Here is a 24,527-nt window from a genome sequence, read left to right as displayed (position 1 = left end):
GGTTAGGGTTAGGGTTAGTGTTAGGGATAGGGCTCGGTTTAGGGTATTGGTTAGGATTAGGGTACATATTAGGGTTAGGGTAGGGGTTAGAAATAGGGTACGCGTTAGTGTTAGGGTAGTTATTAAACATAACCCACTCTCTAGATACCCCTTAGCACGTAAAGGAATATTATTTGGAGATCCATCCATGGAGAAGAGTTTAGACACTAGGATAAGATAAGGACCACACCCATTATAAAGAAATCACATTAGGATTCTCTTTTTAAGCTGTTCCTTAAAACACTAGTGCTTAGGAAATCTATTGGAGGCAGAAGCAGTCAAGGGTAGCCTAGGGTTAGGGTTAGGCTTGGTGTTAGGCTTAGGGTACGGCTTAGGGTACGGGTTCGGGGAGGGGTTCGGGTACGGCGTAGGGTATGGGTTAGGGTTAGGGTTAGGGTTAGTGTTAGGGTTAGGGCTCCGTTTAGGGTACGTGTTAGGAGTAGGGTACATGTTAGGGTTAGGGTAGGGGTTAGGGTTAGGTTACGCGTTAGTGTTAGGGTAGTTATTAAACCTATCCCACTCTCTAGATACCCCTTAGCACGTAAAGGAATATTATTTGGGGGTCCATCCATGGAGAAGAGTTTAGACACTAGGATAAGATAAGGAACACACCCATTATAAAGAAATCACATTAGGATTCTCTTTTTAAATTGTTCCTTAAAACACTAGTGCTTAGGAAATCTATTGGAGGCAGAAGCAGTCAAGGGTAGCCTAGGGTTAGGGTTAGGCTTAGGGTACGGCTTAGGGTACGGCTTAGGGTACGGGTTCGGGGAGGGCTTCGGGTACGGCGTAGGGTATGGGTTAGGGTTAGGGTTAGGGTTAGTGTTAGGGTTAGGGCTCGGTTTAGGGTATTGTTTAGGATTAGGGTACGTGTTAGGGTTAGGGTAGGGGTTAGAAATAGGGTACGCGTTAGTGTTAGGGTAGTTTTTAAACCGATCTTACTCTCTAGATACCCCTTAGCACGTAAAGGAATATTATTTGGAGGTCCAGCCATGGAGAAGAGTTTAGACACTAGGATAAGTTAAGGAACACACCCATTATAAAGAAATCACATTAGGATTCTCTTTTTAAGCTGTTCCTTAAAACACTAGTGCTTAGGAAATCTATTGGAGGCAGAAGCAGTCAAGGGTAGCCTAGGGTTAGGGTTAGGCTTAGGGTACGGCTTAGGGTACGGCTTAGGGTACGGGTTCGGGGAGGGCTTCGGGTACGGCGTAGGGTATGGGTTAGGGTTAGGGTTAGGGTTAGTGTTAGGGTTAGGGCTCGGTTTAGGCTATTGGGTAGGATTAGGGTACATATTAGGGTTAGGGTAGGGGTTAGGTTTAGGGTACGCGTTAGTGTTAGGGTAGTTATTAAACATAACCCACTCTCTAGATACCCCTTAGCACGTAAAGGAATATTATTTGGAGGTCCAGCCATGGAGAAGAGTTTAGACACTAGGATAAGATAAGGAACACACCCATTATAAAGAAATCACATTAGGATTCTCTTTTTAAGCTGTTCCTTAAAACACTAGTGCTTAGGAAATCTATTGGAGGCAGAAGCAGTCAAGGGTAGCCTAGGGTTAGGGTTAGGCTTGGTGTTAGGCTTAGGGTACGGCTTAGGGTACGGGTTCGGGGAGGGGTTCGCGTACGGCGTAGGGTATGGGTTAGGGTTAGGGTTAGGGTTAGTGTTAGGGTTAGGGCTCCGTTTAGGGTACGTGTTAGGAGTAGGGTACATGTTAGGGTTAGGGTAGGGGTTAGGGTTAGGTTACGCGTTAGTGTTAGGGTAGTTATTAAACCTATCCCACTCTCTAGATACCCCTTAGCACGTAAAGGAATATTATTTGGGGGTCCATCCATGGAGAAGAGTTTAGACACTAGGATAAGATAAGGAACACACCCATTATAAAGAAATCACATTAGGATTCTCTTTTTAAATTGTTCCTTAAAACACTAGTGCTTAGGAAATCTATTGGAGGCAGAAGCAGTCAAGGGTAGCCTAGGGTTAGGGTTAGGCTTAGGGTACGGCTTAGGGTACGGCTTAGGGTACGGGTTCGGGGAGGGCTTCGGGTACGGCGTAGGGTATGGGTTAGGGTTAGGGTTAGGGTTAGTGTTAGGGTTAGGGCTCGGTTTAGGGTATTGTTTAGGATTAGGGTACGTGTTAGGGTTAGGGTAGGGGTTAGAAATAGGGTACGCGTTAGTGTTAGGGTAGTTATTAAACCTATCCCACTCTCTAGATACCCCTTAGCACGTAAAGGAATATTATTTGGAGGTCCAGCCATGGAGAAGAGTTTAGACACTAGGATAAGATAAGGAACACACCCATTATAAAGAAATCACATTAGGATTCTCTTTTTAAGCTGTTCCTTAAAACACTAGTGCTTAGGAAATCTATTGGAGGCAGAAGCAGTCAAGGGTAGCCTAGTGTTAGGGTTATGCTTAGGGTACGGCTTAGGGTAAGGCTTAGGGTACGGGTTCGGGGAGGGCTTCTGGTACGGGGTAGGGTATGGGTTAGGGTTAGGGTTAGGGTTAGTGTTAGGGTTAGGGCGCGGTTTAGGGTATTGGTTAGGATTAGGGTACGTGTTAGGGTTAGGGTAGCGGTTAGGGTTAGGGTACGCTTTAGTGTTAGGGTAGTTATTAAACCTATCCCACTCTCTAGATACCCCTTAGCACGTAAAGGAATATTATTTGGAGGTCCAGCCATGGAGAAGAGTTTAGACACTGGGATAAGATAAGGAACACACCCATTATAAAGAAATCACATTAGGATTCTCTTTTTAAGCTGTTCCTTAAAACACTAGTGCTTAGGAAATCTATTGGAGGCAGAAGCATTCAAGGGTAGCCTAGGGTTAGGGTTAGGCTTAGGGTTAGGCTTAGGGTACGGCTTAGGGTACGGGTTCGGGGAAGGGTTCGGGAACGGCGTAGGGTATGGGTTAGGGTCAGGGTTAGGGTTAGTGTTAGGGTTAGGGCTCGGTTTAGGTTACGGGTTAGGATTAGGGTACATGTTAGGGTTAGGGTAGGGGTTAGGGTTAGGGTACGCGTTAGGGTTAGGGTAGTTATTAAACCTATCCCACTCTCTAGATACACCTTAGCACGTAAAGGAATATTATTTGGGGGTCCAGCCATGGAGAAGTGTTTAGACACTAGGATAAGATAAGGAACACACCCATTATAAAGAAATCACATTAGGATTCTCTTTTTAAGCTGTTCCTTAAAACACTAGTGCTTAGGAAATCTATTGGAGGCAGAAGCAGTCAAGGGTAGCCTAGTGTTAGGGTTATGCTTAGGGTACGGCTTAGGGTAAGGCTTAGGGTACGGGTTCGGGGAGGGCTTCTGGTACGGCGTAGGGTATGGGTTAGGGTTAGGGTTAGTGTTAGGGTTAGGGCTCGGTTTAGGGTATTGGTTAGGATTAGGGTATGTGTTAGGGTTAGGGTAGGGGTTAGGGTTAGGGTACGCGTTAGTGTTAGGGTAGTTATTAAACATAACCCACTCTCTAGATACCCCTTAGCACGTAAAGGAATATTATTTGGAGATCCAGCCATGGAGAAGAGTTTAGACACTAGGATAAGATAAGGAACACACCCATTATAAAGAAATCACATTAGGATTCTCTTTTTAAGCTGTTCCTTAAAACACTAGTGCTTAGGAAATCTATTGGAGGCAGAAGCACTCAAGGGTAGCCTAGGGTTAGGGTTAGGCTTGGTGTTAGGCTTAGGGTACGGCTTAGGGTACAGGTTCGGGGAGGGGTTCGGGTACGGCGTAGTGTATGGGTTAGGGTTAGGGTTAGGGTTAGTGTTAGGGTTAGGGCTCCGTTTAGGGTACGTGTTAGGAGTAGGGTACATGTTAGGGTTAGGGTACGCGTTAGGGTTAGGGTAGTTATTAAACCTATCCCACTCTCTAGATACACCTTAGCACGTAAAGGAATATTATTTGGGGGTCCAGCCATGGAGAAGAGTTTAGACACTAGGATAAGATAAGGAACACACCCATTATAAAGAAATCACATTAGGATTCTCTTTTTAAGCTATTCCTTAAAACACTAGTGCTTAGGAAATCTATTGGAGGCAGAAGCAGTCAAGGGTAGCCTAGGGTTAGGGTTAGGCTTAGGGTACGGCTTAGGGTACGGCTTAGGGTACGGGTTCGGGGAGGGCTTCGTGTAAGGCGTAGGGTATGGGTTAGGGTTAGGGTTAGGGTTAGTGTTAGGGTTAGGGCTCGGTTTAGGGTATTGGTTAGGATTAGGGTACGTGTTAGGGTTAGGGTAGGGGTAAGGGTTAGGGTACGCCTTAGTGTTAGGGTAGTTATTAAGCCTATCCCACTCTCTAGATACCCCTTAGCACGTAAAGGAATATTATTTGGAGGTCCAGCCATGGAGAAGAGTTTAGACACTAGGATAAGATAAGGAACACACCCATTATAAGGAAATAACATTAGGATTCTCTTTTTAAGCTGTTCCTTAAAACACTAGTGCTTAGGAAATCTATTGGAGGCAGAAGCAGTCAAGGGTAACCAAGGGTTAGGGTTAGGCTTGGGGTTAGGCTTAGGGTACGGCTTAGGGTACGCGTTTGGGGAGGGGTTCGGGTACGGCGTAGGGTATGGGTTAGGGTTAGGGTTAGAGTTAGTGTTAGGGTTAGGGCTCGGTTTAGGGTATTGGTTAGGATTAGGGTACGTGTTAGGGTTAGGGTAGGGGTTAGGGTTAGGGTACGCGTTAGTGTTAGGGTAGTTATTAAACCTATCCCAGTCTCTAGATACCCCTTAGCACGTAAAGGAATATTATTTGGAGGTCCATCCATGGAGAAGAGTTTAGACACTAGGATAAGATAAGGAACACACCCATTATAAAGAAATCACATTAGGATTCTCTTTTTAAGCTGTTCCTTAAAACACTAGTGCTTAGGAAATCTATTGGAGGCAGAAGCAGTCAAGGGTAGCCTAGGGTTAGGGTTAGGCTTAGGGTACGGCTTAGGGTACGGGTTCGGGGAGGGCTTCGGGTACGGCGTAGGGTAAGGGTTAGGGTTAGGGTTAGGGTTAGTGTTAGGGTTAGGGCTCGGTTTAGGGTATTGGTTAGGATTAGGTTACGTGTTAGGGTTAGGGTAGGGGTTACGGTTAGGGTACGCGTTAGTGTTAGGGTAGTTATTAAACCTATCCCACTCTCTAGATACCCCTTAGCACGTAAAGGAATATTATTTGGAGGTCCAGCCATGGAGAAGAGTTTAGACACTAGGATAAGATAAGGAACACACCCATTATAAAGAAATCACATTAGGATTCTCTTTTTAAGCTGTTCCTTAAAACACTAGTGCTTAGGAAATCTATTGGAGGCAGAAGCAGTCAAGGGTAACCAAGGGTTAGGGTTAGGCTTGGGGTTAGGCTTAGGGTACGGCTTAGGGTACGGGTTCGGGGAGGGGTTCGGGTACGGCGTAGGGTATGGGTTAGTGTTAGGGTTAGGGTTAGTGTTAGGGTTAGGGCTCGGTTTAGGGTATTGGTTAGGATTAGGGTACGTGTTAGGGTTAGGGTAGGGGTTAGGGTTAGGGTACGCGTTAGTGTTAGGGTAGTTATTAAACCTATCCCACTCTCTAGATACCCCTTAGCACGTAAAGGAATATTATTTGGAGGTCCAGCCATGGAGAAGAGTTTAGACACTAGGATAAGATAAGAACACACCCATTATAAAGAAATCACATTAGGATTCTCTTTTTAAGCTGTTCCTTAAAACACTAGTGCTTAGGAAATCTATTGGAGGCAGAAGCATTCAAGAGTTGCCTAGGTTTAGGGTTAGGCTTAGTGTACGGCATAGGGTACGGCTTAGGGTACGGGTTCGGGGAAGGGTTCGGGAACGGCGTAGGGTATGGGTTAGGGTTAGGGTTAGGGTTAGTGTTAGGGTTAGGGCTCGGTTTAGGGTACGGGTTAGGATTAGGGTACATGTTAGGGTTAGGGTAGGGGTTAGGGTTAGGGTACGCGTTAGGGTTAGGGTAGTTATTAAACCTATCCCACTCTCTAGATACCCCTTAGCACGTAAAGGAATATTATTTGGAGTTCCAGCCATGGAGAAGAGTTTAGACACTAGGATAAGATAAGGAACACACCCATTATAAAGAAATCACATTAGGATTCTCTTTTTAAGCTGTTCCTTAAAACACTAGTGCTTAGGAAATCTATTGGAGGCAGAAGCAGTCAAGGGTAGCCTAGGGTTAGGGTTAGGCTTAGGGTACGGCTTAGGGTACGGCTCAGGGTACGGGTACGGGGAGGGCTTCGGGTACGGCGTAGGGTATGGGTTAGGGTTAGGGTTAGGGTTAGTGTTAGGGATAGGGCTCGGTTTAGGGTATTGGTTAGGATTAGGGTACATATTAGGGTTAGGGTAGGGGTTAGAAATAGGGTACGCGTTAGTGTTAGGGTAGTTATTAAACATAACCCACTCTCTAGATACCCCTTAGCACATAAAGGAATATTATTTGGAGATCCATCCATGGAGAAGAGTTTAGACACTAGGATAAGATAAGGAACACACCCATTATAAAGAAATCACATTAGGATTCTCTTTTTAAGCTGTTCCTTAAAACACTAGTGCTTAGGAAATCTATTGGAGGCAGAAGCAGTCAAGGGTAGCCTAGGGTTAGGGTTAGGCTTGGTGTTAGGCTTAGGGTACGGGTTCGGGGAGGGGTTCGGGTACGGCGTAGGGTATGGGTTAGGGTTAGGGTTAGGGTTAGTGTTAGGGTTAGGGCTCCGTTTAGGGTACGTGTTAGGAGTAGGGTACATGTTAGGGTTAGGGTAGGGGTTAGGGTTAGGGTACGCGTTAGTGTTAGGGTAGTTATTAAACCTATCCCACTCTCTAGATACCCCTTAGCACGTAAAGGAATATTATTTGGGGGTCCATCCATGGAGAAGAGTTTAGACACTAGGATAAGATAAGGAACACACCCATTATAAAGAAATCACATTAGGATTCTCTTTTTAAATTGTTCCTTAAAACACTAGTGCTTAGGAAATCTATTGGAGGCAGAAGCAGTCAAGGGTAGCCTAGGGTTAGGGTTAGGCTTAGGGTACGGCTTAGGGTACGGCTTAGGGTACGGGTTCGGGGAGGGCTTCGGGTACGGCGTAGGGTATGGGTTAGGGTTAGGGTTAGGGTTAGTGTTAGGGTTAGGGCTCGGTTTAGGGTATTGTTTAGGATTAGGGTACGTGTTAGGGTTAGGGTAGGGGTTAGAAATAGGGTACGCGTTAGTGTTAGGGTAGTTATTAAACCTATCCCACTCTCTAGATACCCCTTAGCACGTAAAGGAATATTATTTGGAGGTCCAGCCATGGAGAAGAGTTTAGACACTAGGATAAGATAAGGAACACACCCATTATAAAGAAATCACATTAGGATTCTCTTTTTAAGCTGTTCCTTAAAACACTAGTGCTTACGAAATCTATTGGAGGAAGAAGCATTCAAGGGTAGCCTAGGGTTAGGGTTAGGCTTAGGGTTAGGCTTAGGGTACGGCTTAGGGTACGGGTTTGGGGAGGGTTTCGGGAACGGCGTAGGGTTTGGGTTAGGGTTAGGGTTAGGGTTAGTGTTAGGGTTATGCCTCGGTTTAGGGTACGGGTTAGTATTCGGGTAATGTTAGGGTTAGGGTAGGGGTAGGGTTAGGGTACGCGTTAGGGTTAGGGTAGCTATTAAACCTATCCCACTCTCTAGATACACCTTAGCACGTAAAGGAATATTATTTGGGGGTCCAGCCATGGAGAAGAGTTTAGACACTAGGATAAGATAAGGAACACACCCATTATAAAGAAATCACATTAGGATTCTCTTTTTAAGCTGTTCCTTAAAACACTAGTGCTTAGGAAATCTATTGGAGGCAGAAGCAGTCAAGGGTAGCCTAGTGTTAGGGTTATGCTTAGGGTACGGCTTAGGGTAAGGCTTAGGGTACGGGTTCGGGGAGGGCTTCAAGGTACGGGGTAGGGTATGGGTTAGGGTTAGGGTTAGGGTTAGTGTTAGGGTTAGGGCTCGGTTTAGGGTATTGGTTAGGATTAGGGTACGTGTTAGGGTTAGGGTAGCGGTTAGGGTTAGGGTACGCTTTAGTGTTAGGGTAGTTATTAAACCTATCCCACTCTCTAGATACCCCTTAGCACGTAAAGGAATATTATTTGGAGGTCCAGCCATGGAGAAGAGTTTAGACACTGGGATAAGATAAGGAACACACCCATTATAAAGAAATCACATTAGGATTCTCTTTTTAAGCTGTTCCTTAAAACACTAGTGCTTAGGAAATCTATTGGAGGCAGAAGCATTCAAGGGTAGCCTAGGGTTAGGGTTAGGCTTAGGGTTAGGCTTAGGGTACGGCTTAGGGTACGGGTTCGGGGAAGGGTTCGGGAACGGCGTAGGGTATGGGTTAGGGTCAGGGTTAGGGTTAGTGTTAGGGTTAGGGCTCGGTTTAGGGTACGGGTTAGGATTAGGGTACATGTTAGGGTTAGGGTAGGGGTTAGGGTTAGGGTACGCGTTAGGGTTAGGGTAGTTATTAAACCTATCCCACTCTCTAGATACACCTTAGCACGTAAAGGAATATTATTTGGGGGTCCAGCCATGGAGAAGTGTTTAGACACTAGGATAAGATAAGGAACACACCCATTATAAAGAAATCACATTAGGATTCTCTTTTTAAGCTGTTCCTTAAAACACTAGTGCTTAGGAAATATATTGGAGGCAGAAGCAGTCAAGGGTAGCCTAGGGTTAGGGTTAGGCTTAGGGTACGGCTTAGGGTACGGGTTCGGGAAGGGCTTCGGGTACGGCGTAGGGTATGGGTTAGAGCTAGGGTTAGGGTTAGTGTTAGGGTTAGGGCTCGGTTTAGGGTATTGGTTAGGATTAGGGTACGTGTTAGGGTTAGGGTAGGGGTTAGGGTTATGGTACGCGTTAGTGTTAGGGTAGTTATTAAACCTATCCCAGTCTGTAGATACCCCTTAGCACGTAAAGGAATATTATTTGGAGGTCCAGCCATGGAGAAGAGTTTAGACACTAGGATAAGATAAGGAACACACCCATTATAAAGAAATCACATTAGGATTCTCTTTTTAAATTGTTCCTTAAAACACTAGTGCTTAGGAAATCTATTGGAGTCAGAAGCAGTCAAGGGTAGCCGAGGGTTAGGGTTAGGGTTGGTGTTAGGCTTAGGGTACGGCTTAGGGTATGGGTTCGGTGAGGGGTTCGGGTACGGCGTAGGGTATGGGTTAGGGTTAGGGTTAGGGTTAGTGTTAGGGTTAGGGCTCCGTTTAGGGTACGTGTTAGGAGTAGTGTACATGTTAGGGTTAGGGTAGGGGTTAGGGTTAGGGTACGCGTTAGGGTTAGGGTACTTATTAAACCTATCCCACTCTCTACATACACCTTAGCACATAAAGGAATATTATTTGGGGGTCCAGCCATGGAGAAGAGTTTAGACACTAGGATAAGATAAGGAACACACCCATTATAAAGAAATCACAATAGGATTCTCTTTTTAAGCTGTTCCTTAAAACACTAGTGCTTAGGAAATCTATTGGAGGCAGAAGCTGTCAAGGGTAGCCTAGGGCTAGGGTTAGGCTTAGGGTACGGCTTAGGGTACGGCTTAGGGTACGGATTCGGGGAGGGCTTCGGGTAAGGCGTAGGGTATGGGTTAGGGTTAGGGTTAGGGTTAGTGTTAGGGTTAGGGCTCGGTTTAGGGTATTGGTTAGGATTAGTGTACGTGTTAGGGTTAGGGTAGGGGTAAGGGTTAGGGTACGCCTTAGTGTTAGGGTAGTTATTAAGCCTATCCCACTCTCTAGATACCCCTTAGCACGTAAAGGAATATTATTTGGAGGTCCAGCCATGGAGAAGAGTTTAGACACTAGGATAAGATAAGGAACACACCCATTATAAGGAAATCACATTAGGATTCTCTTTTTAAGCTGTTCCTTAAAACACTAGTGCTTAGGAAATCTATTGGAGGCAGAAGCAGTCAAGGGTAACCAAGGGTTAGGGTTAGGCTTGGGGTTAGGCTTAGGGTACGGCTTAGGCTACGCGTTCGGGGAGGGGTTCGGGTACGGCGTAGGGTATGGGTTAGGGTTAGGGTTAGAGTTATTGTTAGGGTTAGGGCTCGGTTTAGGGTATTGGTTAGGATTAGGGTACGTGTTAGGGTTAGGGTAGGGGTTAGGGTTAGGGTACGCGTTAGTGTTAGGGTAGTTATTAAACCTATCCCAGTCTCTAGATACCCCTTAGCACGTAAAGTAATATTATTTGGAGGTACAGCCATGGAGAAGAGTTTAGACACTAGAATAAGATAAGGAACACACCCATTATAAAGAAATCACATTAGGATTCTCTTTTTAAGCTGTTCCTTAAAACACTAGTGCTTAGGAAATCTATTGGAGGCAGAAGAAGTCAAGGGTAGCCTAGGGTTAGGGTTAGGCTTAGGGTACGGCTTAGGGTACGGCTTAGGGTACGGGTTCGGGGAGGGCTTCGGGTACGGCGTAGGGTATGGGTTAGGGTTAGGGTTAGGGTTAGTGTTAGGGTTAGGGCTCGGTTTAGGGTATTGGTTAGGATTAGGGTACGTGTTAGGTTTAGGGTAGGGGTTAGGGTTAGGGTACGCGTTAGTGTTAGGGTAGTTATTAAACCTATCCCACTCTCTAGATACCCCTTAGCACGTAAAGGAATATTATTTGGAGGTCCAGCCATGGAGAAGAGTTTAGACACTAGGATAAGATAAGGAACACACCCATTATAAAGAAATCACATTAGGATTCTCTTTTTAAGCTGTTCCTTAAAACACTAGTGCTTAGGAAATCTATTGGAGGCAGAAGCAGTCAAGGGTAACCAAGGGTTAGGGTTAGGCTTGGGGTTAGGCTTAGGGTACGGCTTAGGGTACGGGTTCGGGGAGGGGTTCGGGTACGGCGTAGGGTATGGGTTAGGGTTAGGGTTAGGGTTAGTGTTAGGGTTAGGGCTCGGTTTAGGGTATTGGTTTGGATTAGGGTACGTGTTAGGGTTAGGGTAGGGGTTAGGGTTAGGGTACGCGTTAGTGTTAGGGTAGTTATTAAACCTATCCCACTCTCTAGATACCCCTTAGCACGTAAAGGAATATTATTTGGAGGTCCAGCCATGGAGAAGAGTTTAGACACTAGGATAAGTTAAGGAACACACCCATTATAAAGAAATCACATTAGGATTCTCTTTTTAAGCTGTTCCTTAAAACACTAGTGCTTAGGAAATCTATTGGAGGCAGAAGCAGTCAAGGGTAGCCTAGGGTTAGGGTTAGGCTTAGGGTACGGCTTAGGGTACGGCTTAGGGTACGGGTTTGGGGAGGGCTTCGGGTACGGCGTAGGGTATGGGTTAGGGTTAGGGTTAGGGTTAGTGTTAGGGTTAGGGCTCGGTTTAGGCTATTGGGTAGGATTAGGGTACATATTAGGGTTAGGGTAGGGGTTAGGTTTAGGGTACGCGTTAGTGTTAGGGTAGTTATTAAACCTATCCCAGTCTCTAGATACCCCTTAGCACGTAAAGGAATATTATTTGGAGATCCAGCCATGGAGAAGAGTTTAGACACTAGGATAAGATAAGGAACACACCCATTATAAAGAAATCACATTAGGATTCTCTTTTTAAGCTGTTCCTTAAAACACTAGTGCTTAGGAAATCTATTGGAGGCAGAAGCAGTCAAGGGTAGCCTAGGGTTAGGGTTAGGCTTGGTGTTAGGCTTAGGGTACGGCTTAGGGTACGGGTTCGGGGAGGGGTTCGGGTACGGCGTAGGGTATGGGTTAGGGTTAGGGTTAGGGTTAGTGTTAGGGTTAGGGCTCCGTTTAGGGTACGTGTTAGGAGTAGGGTACATGTTAAGGTTAGGGTAGGGGTTAGGGTTAGGGTACGCGTTAGTGTTAGGGTAGTTATTAAACCTATCCCACTCTCTAGATACCCCTTAGCACGTAAAGGAATATTATTTGGGGGTCCATCCATGGAGAAGAGTTTAGACACTAGGATAAGATAAGGAACACACCCATTATAAAGAAATCACATTAGGATTCTCTTTTTAAATTGTTCCTTAAAACACTAGTGCTTAGGAAATCTATTGGAGGCAGAAGCAGTCAAGGGTAGCCTAGGGTTAGGGTTAGGCTTAGGGTACGGCTTAGGGTACGGCTTAGGGTACGGGTTCGGGGAGGGCTTCGGGTACGGCGTAGGGTATGGGTTAGGGTTAGGGTTAGGGTTAGGGTTAGGCCTCGGTTTAGGGTACGGGTTAGGAGTAGGGTACATGTTAGGGTTAGGGTAGGGGTTAGGGTTAGGGTACGCGTTAGGGTTAGGGTAGTTATTAAACCTATCCCACTCTCTAGATACCCCTTAGCACGTAAAGGAATATTATATGGAGTTCCAGCCATGGAGAAGAGTTTAGACACTAGGATAAGATAAGGAACACACCCATTATAAAGAAATCACATTAGGATTCTCTTTTTAAGCTGTTCCTTAAAACACTAGTGCTTAGGAAATCTATTGGAGGCAGAAGCAGTCAAGGGTAGCCTAGGGTTAGGGTTAGGCTTAGGGTACGGCTTAGGGTACGGCTTAGGGTACGGGTTCGGGGAGGGCTTCGGGTACGGCGAAGGATATGGGTTAGGGTTAGGGTTAGGGTTAGTGTTAGGGTTAGGGCTCGGTTTAGGGTATTGGTTAGGATTAGGGTACGTGTTAGGGTTAGGGTAGGGGTTAGGATTAGGGTACGTGTTAGGGTTAGGGTAGGGGTTAGGGTTAGGGTACGCGTTAGTGTGAGGGTAGTTATTAAACCTATCCCACTCTCTAGATACCCCTTAGCACGTAAAGGAATATTATTTGGAGGTCCAGCCATGGAGAAGAGTTTAGACACTAGGATAAGATAAGGAACACACCCATTATAAAGAAATCACATTAGGATTCTCTTTTTAAGCTGTTCCTTAAAACACTAGTGCTTAGGAAATCTATTGGAGGCAGAAGCACTCAAGGGTAGCCTAGGGTTAGGGTACGGCTTAGGGTACAGCTTAGGGTACGGGTTCGGGGAGGGGTTCGGGTACGGCGTAGGGTATGGGTTAGTGTTAGGGTTAGGGTTAGTGTTAGGGTTAGGGCTCGGTTTAGGGTATTGGTTAGGATTAGGGTACGTGTTAGGGTTAGGGTAGGGGTTAGGGTTAGGGTACGCGTTAGTGTTAGGGTAGTTATTAAACCTATCCCACTCTCTAGATACCCCTTAGCACGTAAAGGAATATTATTTGGAGGTCCAGCCATGGAGAAGAGTTTAGACACTAGGATAAGATAAGAACACACCCATTATAAAGAAATCACATTAGGATTTTCTTTTTAAGCTGTTCCTTAAAACACTAGTGCTTAGGAAATCTATTGGAGGCAGAAGCATTCAAGAGTTGCCTAGGTTTAGGGTTAGGCTTAGTGTACGGCATAGGGTACGGCTTAGGGTACGGGTTCGGGGAAGGGTTCGGGAACGGCGTAGGGTATGGGTTAGGGTTAGGGTTAGGGTTAGTGTTAGGGTTAGGGCTCGGTTTAGGGTACGGGTTAGGATTAGGGTACATGTTAGGGTTAGGGTAGGGGTTAGGGTTAGGGTACGCGTTAGGGTTAGGGTAGTTATTAAACCTATCCCACTCTCTAGATACCCCTTAGCACGTAAAGGAATATTATTTGGAGTTCCAGCCATGGAGAAGAGTTTAGACACTAGGATAAGATAAGGAACACACCCATTATAAAGAAATCACATTAGGATTCTCTTTTTAAGCTGTTCCTTAAAACACTAGTGCTTAGGAAATCTATTGGAGGCAGAAGCAGTCAAGGGTAGCCTAGGGTTAGGGTTAGGGTTAGGGTACGGCTTAGGGTACGGCTCAGGGTACGGGTTCGGGGAGGGCTTCGGGTACGGCGTAGGTTATGGGTTAGGGTTAGGGTTAGGGTTAGTGTTAGGGATAGGGCTCGGTTTAGGGTATTGGTTAGGATTAGGGTACATATTAGGGTTAGGGTAGGGGTTAGAAATAGTGTACGCGTTAGTGTTAGGGTAGTTATTAAACATAACCCACTCTCTAGATACCCCTTAGCACGTAAAGGAATATTATTTGGAGATCCATCCATGGAGAAGAGTTTAGACACTAGGATAAGATAAGGAACACACCCATTATAAAGAAATCACATTAGGATTCTCTTTTTAAGCTGTTCCTTAAAACACTAGTGCTTAGGAAATCTATTGGAGGCAGAAGAAGTCAAGGGTAGCCTAGGGTTAGGGTTAGGCTTAGGGTACGGCTTAGGGTACGGCTTAGGGTACGGGTTCGGGGAGGGCTTCGGGTACGGCGTAGGGTATGGGTTAGGGTTAGGGTTAGGGTTAGTGTTAGGGTTAGGGCTCGGTTTAGGGTATTGGTTAGGATTAGGGTACGTGTTAGGTTTAGGGTAGGGGTTAGGGTTAGGGTACGCGTTAGTGTTAGGGTAGTTATTAAACCTATCCCACTCTCTAGATACCCCTTAGCACGTAAAGGAATATTATTTGGAGGTCCAGCCATGGAGAAGAGTTTAAACACTAGGATAAGATAAGGAACACACCCATTATAAAGAAATCACATTAGGATTCTCTTTTTAAGCTGTTCCTTAAAACACTAGTGCTTAGGAAATCTATTGGAGGCAGAAGCAGTCAAGGGTAACCAAGGGTTAGGGTTAGGCTTGGGGTTAGGCTTAGGGTACGGCTTAGGGTACGGGTTCGGGGAGGGGTTCGGGTACGGCGTAGGGTATGGGTTAGGGTTAGGGTTAGGGTTAGCGTTAGGGTTAGGGCTCGGTTTAGGGTATTGGTTTGGATTAGGGTACGTGTTAGGGTTAGGGTAGGGGTTAGGGTTAGGGTACGCGTTAGTGTTAGGGTAGTTATTAAAGCTATCCCACTCTCTAGATACCCCTTAGCACGTAAAGGAATATTATTTGGAGGTCCAGCCATGGAGAAGAGTTTAGACACTAGGATAAGTTAAGGAACACACCCATTATAAAGAAATCACATTAGGATTCTCTTTTTAAGCTGTTCCTTAAAACACTAGTGCTTAGGAAATCTATTGGAGGCAGAAGCAGTCAAGGGTAGCCTAGGGTTAGGGTTAGGCTTAGGGTACGGCTTAGGGTACGGCTTAGGTTACGGGTTCGGGGAGGGCTTCGGGTACGGCGTAGGGTATGGGTTAGGGTTAGGGTTAGGGTTAGTGTTAGGGTTAGGGCTCGGTTTAGGCTATTGGGTAGGATTAGGGTACATATTAGGGTTAGGGTAGGGGTTAGGTTTAGGGTACGCGTTAGTGTTAGGGTAGTTATTAAACATAACCCACTCTCTAGATACCCCTTAGCACGTAAAGGAATATTATTTGGAGATCCAGCCATGGAGAAGAGTTTAGACACTAGGATAAGATAAGGAACACACCCATTATAAAGAAATCACATTAGGATTCTCTTTTTAAGCTGTTCCTTAAAACACTAGTGCTTAGGAAATCTATTGGAGGCAGAAGCAGTCAAGGGTAGCCTAGGGTTAGGGTTAGGCTTGGTGTTAGGCTTAGGGTACGGCTTAGGGTACGGGTTCGGGGAGGGGTTCGGGTACGGCGTAGGGTATGGGTTAGGGTTAGGGTTAGGGTTAGTGTTAGGGTTAGGGCTCCGTTTAGGGTACGTGTTAGGAGTAGGGTACATGTTAAGGTTAGGGTAGGGGTTAGGGTTAGGGTACGCGTTAGTGTTAGGGTAGTTATTAAACCTATCCCACTCTCTAGATACCCCTTAGCACGTAAAGGAATATTATTTGGGGGTCCATCCATGGAGAAGACTTTAGACACTAGGATAAGATAAGGAACACACCCATTATAAAGAAATCACATTAGGATTCTCTTTTTAAATTGTTCCTTAAAACACTAGTGCTTAGGAAATCTATTGGAGGCAGAAGCAGTCAAGGGTAGCCTAGGGTTAGGGTTAGGCTTAGGGTACGGCTTAGGGTACGGCTTAGGGTACGGGTTCGGGGAGGGCTTCGGGTACGGCGTAGGGTATGGGTTAGGGTTAGGGTTAGGGTTAGGGTTAGGCCTCGGTTTAGGGTACGGGTTAGGAGTAGGGTACATGTTAGGGTTAGGGTAGGGGTTAGGGTTAGGGTACGCGTTAGGGTTAGGGTAGTTATTAAACCTATCCCACTCTCTAGATACCCCTTAGCACGTAAAGGAATATTATTTGGAGTTCCAGCCATGGAGAAGAGTTTAGACACTAGGATAAGATAAGGAACACACCCATTATAAAGAAATCACATTAGGATTCTCTTTTTAAGCTGTTCCTTAAAACACTAGTGCTTAGGAAATCTATTGGAGGCAGAAGCAGTCAAGGGTAGCCTAGGGTTAGGGTTAGGCTTAGGGTACGGCTTAGGGTACGGCTTAGGGTACGGGTTCGGGGAGGGCTTCGGGTACGGCGTAGGATATGGGTTAGGGTTAGGGTTAGGGTTAGTGTTAGGGTTAGGGCTCGGTTTAGGGTATTGGTTAGGATTAGGGTACGTGTTAGGGTTAGGGTAGGGGTTAGGATTAGGGTACGTGTTAGGGTTAGGGTAGGGGTTAGGGTTAGGGTACGCGTTAGTGTTAGGGTAGTTATTAAACCTATCCCACTCTCTAGATACCCCTTAGCACGTAAAGGAATATTATTTGGAGGTCCAGCCATGGAGAAGAGTTTAGACACTAGGATAAGATAAGGAACACACCCATTATAAAGAAATCACATTAGGATTCTCTTTTTAAGCTGTTCCTTAAAACACTAGTGCTTAGGAAATCTATTGGAGGCAGAAGCACTCAAGGGTAGCCTAGGGTTAGGGTACGGCTTAGGGTACAGCTTAGGGTACGGGTTCGGGGAGGGGTTCGGGTACGGCGTAGGGTATGGGTTAGGGTTAGGGTTAGGGTTAGTGTTAGGGTTAGGGCTCGGTTTAGGGTACGGGTTAGGATTAGGGTACGTGTTAGGGTTAGGGTAGGGGTTAGGGTTAGGGTACGCGTTAGGGTTAGGGTAGTTATTAAACCTATCCCACTCTCTAGATACCCCTTAGCACGTAAAGGAATATTATTTGGAGTTCCAGCCATGGAGAAGAGTTTAGACACTAGGATAAGATAAGGAACACACCCATTATAAAGAAATCACATTAGGATTCTCTTTTTAAGCTGTTCCTTAAAACACTAGTGCTTAGGAAATCTATTGGAGGCAGAAGCAGTCAAGGGTAGCCTAGGGTTAGGGTTAGGCTTAGGGTACGGCTTAGGGTACGGCTCAGGGTACGGGTTCGGGGAGGGCTTCGGGTACGGCGTAGGGTATGGGTTAGGGTTAGGGTTAGGGTTAGTGTTAGGGATAGGGCTCGGTTTAGGGTATTGGTTAGGATTAGGGTACATATTAGGGTTAGGGTAGGGGTTACAAATAGGGTACGCGTTAGTGTTAGGGTAGTTATTAAACATAACCCACTCTCTAGATACCCCTTAGCACGTAAAGGAATATTATTTGGAGATCCATCCATGGAGAAGAGTTTAGACACTAGGATAAGATAAGGACCACACCCATTATAAAGAAATCACATTAGGATTCTCTTTTTAAGCTGTTCCTTAAAACACTAGTGCTTAGGAAATCTATTGGAGGCAGAAGCAGTCAAGGGTAGCCTAGGGTTAGGGTTAGGCTTGGTGTTAGGCTTAGGGTACGGCTTAGGGTACGGGTTCGGGGAGGGGTTCGGGTACGGCGTAGGGTATGGGTTAGGGTTAGGGTTAGGGTTAGTGTTAGGGTTAGGGCTCCGTTTAGGGTACGTGTTAGGAGTAGGGTACATGTTAGGGTTAGGGTAGGGGTTAGGGTTAGGTTACGCGTTAGTGTTAGGGTAGTTATTAAACCTATCCCACTCTCTAGATACCCCTTAGCACGTAAAGGAATATTATTTGGGGGTCCATCCATGGAGAAGAGTTTAGACACTAGGATAAGATAAGGAACACACCCATTATAAAGAAATCACATTAGGATTCTCTTTTTAAATTGTTCCTTAAAACACTAGTGCTTAGGAAATCTATTGGAGGCAGAAGCAGTCAAGGGTAGCCTAGGGTTAGGGTTAGGCTTAGGGTACGGCTTAGGGTACGGCTTAGGGTACGGGTTCGGGGAGGGCTTCGGGTACGGCGTAGGGTATGGGTTAGGGTTAGGGTTAGGGTTAGTGTTAGGGTTAGGGCTCGGTTTAGGGTATTGTTTAGGATTAGGGTACGTGTTAGGGTTAGGGTAGGGGTTAGAAATAGGGTACGCGTTAGTGTTAGGGTAGTTATTAAACCTATCCCACTCTCTAGATACCCCTTAGCACGTAAAGGAATATTATTTGGAGGTCCAGCCATGGAGAAGAGTTTAGACACTAGGATAAGATAAGGAACACACCCATTATAAAGAAATCACATTAGGATTCTCTTTTTAAGCTGTTCCTTAAAACACTAGTGCTTACGAAATCTATTGGAGGAAGAAGCATTCAAGGGTAGCCTAGGGTTAGGGTTAGGCTTAGGGTTAGGCTTAGGGTACGGCTTAGGGTACGGGTTTGGGGAGGGTTTCGGGAACGGCGTAGGGTTTGGGTTAGGGTTAGGGTTAGGTTTAGTGTTAGGGTTATGCCTCGGTTTAGGGTACGGGTTAGTATTCGGGTAATGTTAGGGTTAGGGTAGGGGTAGGGTTAGGGTACGCGTTAGGGTTAGGGTAGCTATTAAACCTATCCCACTCTCTAGATACACCTTAGCACGTAAAGGAATATTATTTGGGGGTCCAGCCATGGAGAAGAGTTTAGACACTAGGATAAGATAAGGAACACACCCATTATAAAGAAATCACATTAGGATTCTCTTTTTAAGCTGTTCCTTAAAACACTAGTGCTTAGGAAATCTATTGGAGGCAGAAGCACTCAAGGGTAGCCTAGGGTTAGGGTACGGCTTAGGGTACAGCTTAGGGTACGGGTTCGGGGAGGGGTTCGGGTACGGCGTAGGGTATGGGTTAGTGTTAGGGTTAGGGTTAGTGTTAGGGTTAGGGCTCGGTTTAGGGTATTGGTTAGGATTAGGGTACGTGTTAGGGTTAGGGTAGGGGTTAGGGTTAGGGTACTCGTTAGTGTTAGGGTAGTTATTAAACCTATCCCACTCTCTAGATACCCCTTAGCACGTAAAGGAATATTATTTGGAGGTCCAGCCATGGAGAAGAGTTTAGACACTAGGATAAGATAAGGAACACACCCATTATAAAGAAATCACATTAGGATTCTCTTTTTAAGCTGTTCCTTAAAACACTAGTGCTTAGGAAATCTATTGGAGGCAGAAGCAGTCAAGGGTAGCCTAGGGTTAGGGTTAGGCTTAGGGTACGGCTTAGGGTACGGCTCAGGGTACGGGTTCAGGGAGGGCTTCAGGTACGGCGTAGGGTATGGGTTAGGGTTAGGGTTAGGGTTAGTGTTAGGGATAGGGCTCGGTTTAGGGTATTGGTTAGGATTAGGGTACATATTAGGGTTAGGGTAGGGGTTAGAAATAGGGTACGCGTTAGTGTTAGGGTAGTTATTAAACATAACCCACTCTCTAGATACCCCTTAGCACGTAAAGGAATATTATTTGGAGATCCATCCATGGAGAAGAGTTTAGACACTAGGATAAGATAAGGAACACACCCATTATAAAGAAATCACATTAGGATTCTCTTTTTAAGCTGTTCCTTAAAACACTAGTGCTTAGGAAATCTATTGGAGGCAGAAGAAGTCAAGGGTAGCCTAGGGTTAGGGTTAGGCTTAGGGTACGGCTTAGGGTACGGCTTAGGGTACGGGTTCGGGGAGGGCTTCGGGTACGGCGTAGGGTATGGGTTAGGGTTAGGGTTAGGGTTAGTGTTAGGGTTAGGGCTCGGTTTAGGGTATTGGTTAGGATTAGGGTACGTGTTAGGTTTAGGGTAGGGGTTAGGGTTAGGGTACGCGTTAGTGTTAGGGTAGTTATTAAACCTATCCCACTCTCTAGATACCCCTTAGCACGTAAAGGAATATTATTTGGAGGTCCAGCCATGGAGAAGAGTTTAGACACTAGGATAAGATAAGGAACACACCCATTATAAAGAAATCACATTAGGATTCTCTTTTTAAGCTGTTCCTTAAAACACTAGTGCTTAGGAAATCTATTGGAGGCAGAAGCAGTCAAGGGTAACCAAGGGTTAGGGTTAGGCTTGGGGTTAGGCTTAGGGTACGGCTTAGGGTACGGGTTCGGGGAGGGGTTCGGGTACGGCGTAGGGTATGGGTTAGGGTTAGGGTTAGGGTTAGTGTTAGGGTTAGGGCTCGGTTTAGGGTATTGGTTTGGATTAGGGTACGTGTTAGGGTTAGGGTAGGGGTTAGGGTTAGGGTACGCGTTAGTGTTAGGGTAGTTATTAAACCTATCCCACTCTCTAGATACCCCTTAGCACGTAAAGGAATATTATTTGGAGGTCCAGCCATGGAGAAGAGTTTAGACACTAGGATAAGTTAAGGAACACACCCATTATAAAGAAATCATATTAGGATTCTCTTTTTAAGCTGTTCCTTAAAACACTAGTGCTTAGGAAATCTATTGGAGGCAGAAGCAGTCAAGGGTAGCCTAGGGTTAGGGTTAGGCTTAGGGTACGGCTTAGGGTACGGCTTAGGGTACGGGTTCGGGGAGGGCTTCGGGTACGGCGTAGGGTATGGGTTAGGGTTAGGGTTAGGGTTAGTGTTAGGGTTAGGGCTCGGTTTAGGCTATTGGGTAGGATTAGGGTACATATTAGGGTTAGGGTAGGGGTTAGGTTTAGGGTACGCGTTAGTGTTAGGGTAGTTATTAAACATAACCCACTCTCTAGATACCCCTTAGCACGTAAAGGAATATTATTTGGAGATCCAGCCATGGAGAAGAGTTTAGACACTAGGATAAGATAAGGAACACACCCATTATAAAGAAATCACATTAGGATTCTCTTTTTAAGCTGTTCCTTAAAACACTAGTGCTTAGGAAATCTATTGGAGGCAGAAGCAGTCAAGGGTAGCCTAGGGTTAGGGTTAGGCTTGGTGTTAGGCTTAGGGTACGGCTTAGGGTACGGGTTCGGGGAGGGGTTCGGGTACGGCGTAGGGTATGGGTTAGGGTTAGGGTTAGGGTTAGTGTTAGGGTTAGGGCTCCGTTTAGGGTACGTGTTAGGAGTAGGGTACATGTTAAGGTTACGGTAGGGGTTAGGGTTAGGGTACGCGTTAGTGTTAGGGTAGTTATTAAACCTATCCCACTCTCTAGATACCCCTTAGCACGTAAAGGAATATTATTTGGGGGTCCATCCATGGAGAAGAGTTTAGACACTAGGATAAGATAAGGAACACACCCATTATAAAGAAATCACATTAGGATTCTCTTTTTAAATTGTTCCTTAAAACACTAGTGCTTAGGAAATCTATTGGAGGCAGAAGCAGTCAAGGGTAGCCTAGGGTTAGGGTTAGGCTTAGGGTACGGCTTAGGGTACGGCTTAGGGTACGGGTTCGGGGAGGGCTTCGGGTACGGCGTAGGATATGGGTTAGGGTTAGGGTTAGGGTTAGTGTTAGGGTTAGGGCTCGGTTTAGGGTATTGGTTAGGATTAGGGTACGTGTTAGGGTTAGGGTAGGGGTTAGGATTAGGGTACGTGTTAGGGTTAGGGTAGGGGTTAGGGTTAGGGTACGCGTTAGTGTTAGGGTAGTTATTAAACCTATCCCACTCTCTAGATACCCCTTAGCACGTAAAGGAATATTATTTGGAGGTCCAGCCATGGAGAAGAGTTTAGACACTAGGATAAGATAAGGAACACACCCATTATAAAGAAATCACATTAGGATTCTCTTTTTAAGCTGTTCCTTAAAACACTAGTGCTTAGGAAATCTATTGGAGGCAGAAGCACTCAAGGGTAGCCTAGGGTTAGGGTACGGCTTAGGGTACAGCTTAGGGTACGGGTTCGGGGAGGGGTTCGGGTACGGCGTAGGGTATGGGTTAGGGTTAGGGTTAGGGTTAGTGTTAGGGTTAGGGCTCGGTTTAGGGTACGGGTTAGGATTAGGGTACGTGTTAGGGTTAGGGTAGGGGTTAGGGTTAGGGTACGCGTTAGGGTTAGGGTAGTTATTAAACCTATCCCACTCTCTAGATACCCCTTAGCACGTAAAGGAATATTATTTGGAGTTCCAGCCATGGAGAAGAGTTTAGACACTAGGATAAGATAAGGAACACACCCATTATAAAGAAATCACATTAGGATTCTCTTTTTAAGCTGTTCCTTAAAACACTAGTGCTTAGGAAATATATTGGAGGCAGAAGCAGTCAAGGGTAGCCTAGGGTTAGGGTTAGGCTTAGGGTACGGCTTAGGGTACGGCTCAGGGTACGGGTTCGGGGAGGGCTTCGGGTACGGCGTAGGGTATGGGTTAGGGTTAGGGTTAGGGTTAGTGTTAGGGATAGGGCTCGGTTTAGGGTATTGGTTAGGATTAGGGTACATATTAGGGTTAGGGTAGGGGTTAGAAATAGGGTACGCGTTAGTGTTAGGGTAGTTATTAAACATAACCCACTCTCTAGATACCCCTTAGCACGTAAAGGAATATTATTTGGAGATCCATCCATGGAGAAGAGTTTAGACACTAGGATAAGATAAGGAACACACCCATTATAAAGAAATCACATTAGGATTCTCTTTTTAAGCTGTTCCTTAAAACACTAGTGCTTAGGAAATCTATTGGAGGCAGAAGCAGTCAAGGGTAGCCTAGGGTTAGGGTTAGGCTTGGTGTTAGGCTTAGGGTACGGCTTAGGGTACGGGTTCGGGGAGGGGTTCGCGTACGGCGTAGGGTATGGGTTAGGGTTATGGTTAGGGTTAGTGTTAGGGTTAGGGCTCCGTTTAGGGTACGTGTTAGGAGTAGGGTACATGTTAGGGTTAGGGTAGGGGTTAGGGTTAGGTTACGCGTTAGTGTTAGGGTAGTTATTAAACCTATCCCACTCTCTAGATACCCCTTAGCACGTAAAGGAATATTATTTGGGGGTCCATCCATGGAGAAGAGTTTAGACACTAGGATAAGATAAGGAACACACCCATTATAAAGAAATCACATTAGGATTCTCTTTTTAAATTGTTCCTTAAAACACTAGTGCTTAGGAAATCTATTGGAGGCAGAAGCAGTCAAGGGTAGCCTAGGGTTAGGGTTAGGCTTAGGGTACGGCTTAGGGTACGGCTTAGGGTACGGGTTCGGGGAGGGCTTCGGGTACGGCGTAGGGTATGGGTTAGGGTTAGGGTTAGGGTTAGTGTTAGGGTTAGGGCTCGGTTTAGGGTATTGTTTAGGATTAGGGTACGTGTTAGGGTTAGGGTAGGGGTTAGAAATAGGGTACGCGTTAGTGTTAGGGTAGTTATTAAACCTATCCCACTCTCTAGATACCCCTTAGCACGTAAAGGAATATTATTTGGAGGTCCAGCCATGGAGAAGAGTTTAGACACTAGGATAAGATAAGGAACACACCCATTATAAAGAAATCACATTAGGATTCTCTTTTTAAGCTGTTCCTTAAAACACTAGTGCTTAGGAAATCTATTGGAGGTAGAAGCAGTCAAGGGTAGCCTAGTGTTAGGGTTATGCTTAGGGTACGGCTTAGGGTAAGGCTTAGGGTACGGGTTCGGGGAGGGCTTCTGGTACGGGGTAGGGTATGGGTTAGGGTTAGGGTTAGGGTTAGTGTTAGGGTTAGGGCTCGGTTTAGGGTATTGGTTAGGATTAGGGTACGTGTTAGGGTTAGGGTAGCGGTTAGGGTTAGGGTACGCTTTAGTGTTAGGGTAGTTATTAAACCTATCCCACTCTCTAGATACCCCTTAGCACGTAAAGGAATATTATTTGGAGGTCCAGCCATGGAGAAGAGTTTAGACACTGGGATAAGATAAGGAACACACCCATTATAAAGAAATCACATTAGGATTCTCTTTTTAAGCTGTTCCTTAAAACACTAGTGCTTAGGAAATCTATTGGAGGCAGAAGCATTCAAGGGTAGCCTAGGGTTAGGGTTAGGCTTAGGGTTAGGCTTAGGGTACGGCTTAGGGTACGGGTTCGGGGAAGGGTTCGGGAACGGCGTAGGGTATGGGTTAGGGTCAGGGTTAGGGTTAGTGTTAGGGTTAGGGCTCGGTTTAGGTTACGGGTTAGGATTAGGGTACATGTTAGGGTTAGGGTAGGGGTTAGGGTTAGGGTACGCGTTAGGGTTAGGGTAGTTATTAAACCTATCCCACTCTCTAGATACACCTTAGCACGTAAAGGAATATTATTTGGGGGTCCAGCCATGGAGAAGTGTTTAGACACTAGGATAAGATAAGGAACACACCCATTATAAAGAAATCACATTAGGATTCTCTTTTTAAGCTGTTCCTTAAAACACTAGTGCTTAGGAAATCTATTGGAGGCAGAAGCAGTCAAGGGTAGCCTAGTGTTAGGGTTATGCTTAGGGTACGGCTTAGGGTAAGGCTTAGGGTACGGGTTCGGGGAGGGCTTCTGGTACGGCGTAGGGTATGGGTTAGGGTTAGGGTTAGTGTTAGGGTTAGGGCTCGGTTTAGGGTATTGGTTAGGATTAGGGTATGTGTTAGGG

Source organism: Balaenoptera physalus (genome assembly GCF_965194825.1).
Source record: "Balaenoptera physalus genome assembly, chromosome: X".
NCBI lineage: Eukaryota > Metazoa > Chordata > Mammalia > Artiodactyla > Balaenopteridae > Balaenoptera > Balaenoptera physalus.
The sequence above is the reverse complement of the archived record's forward strand: the minus strand, read 5'-3'. Positions refer to the sequence as shown.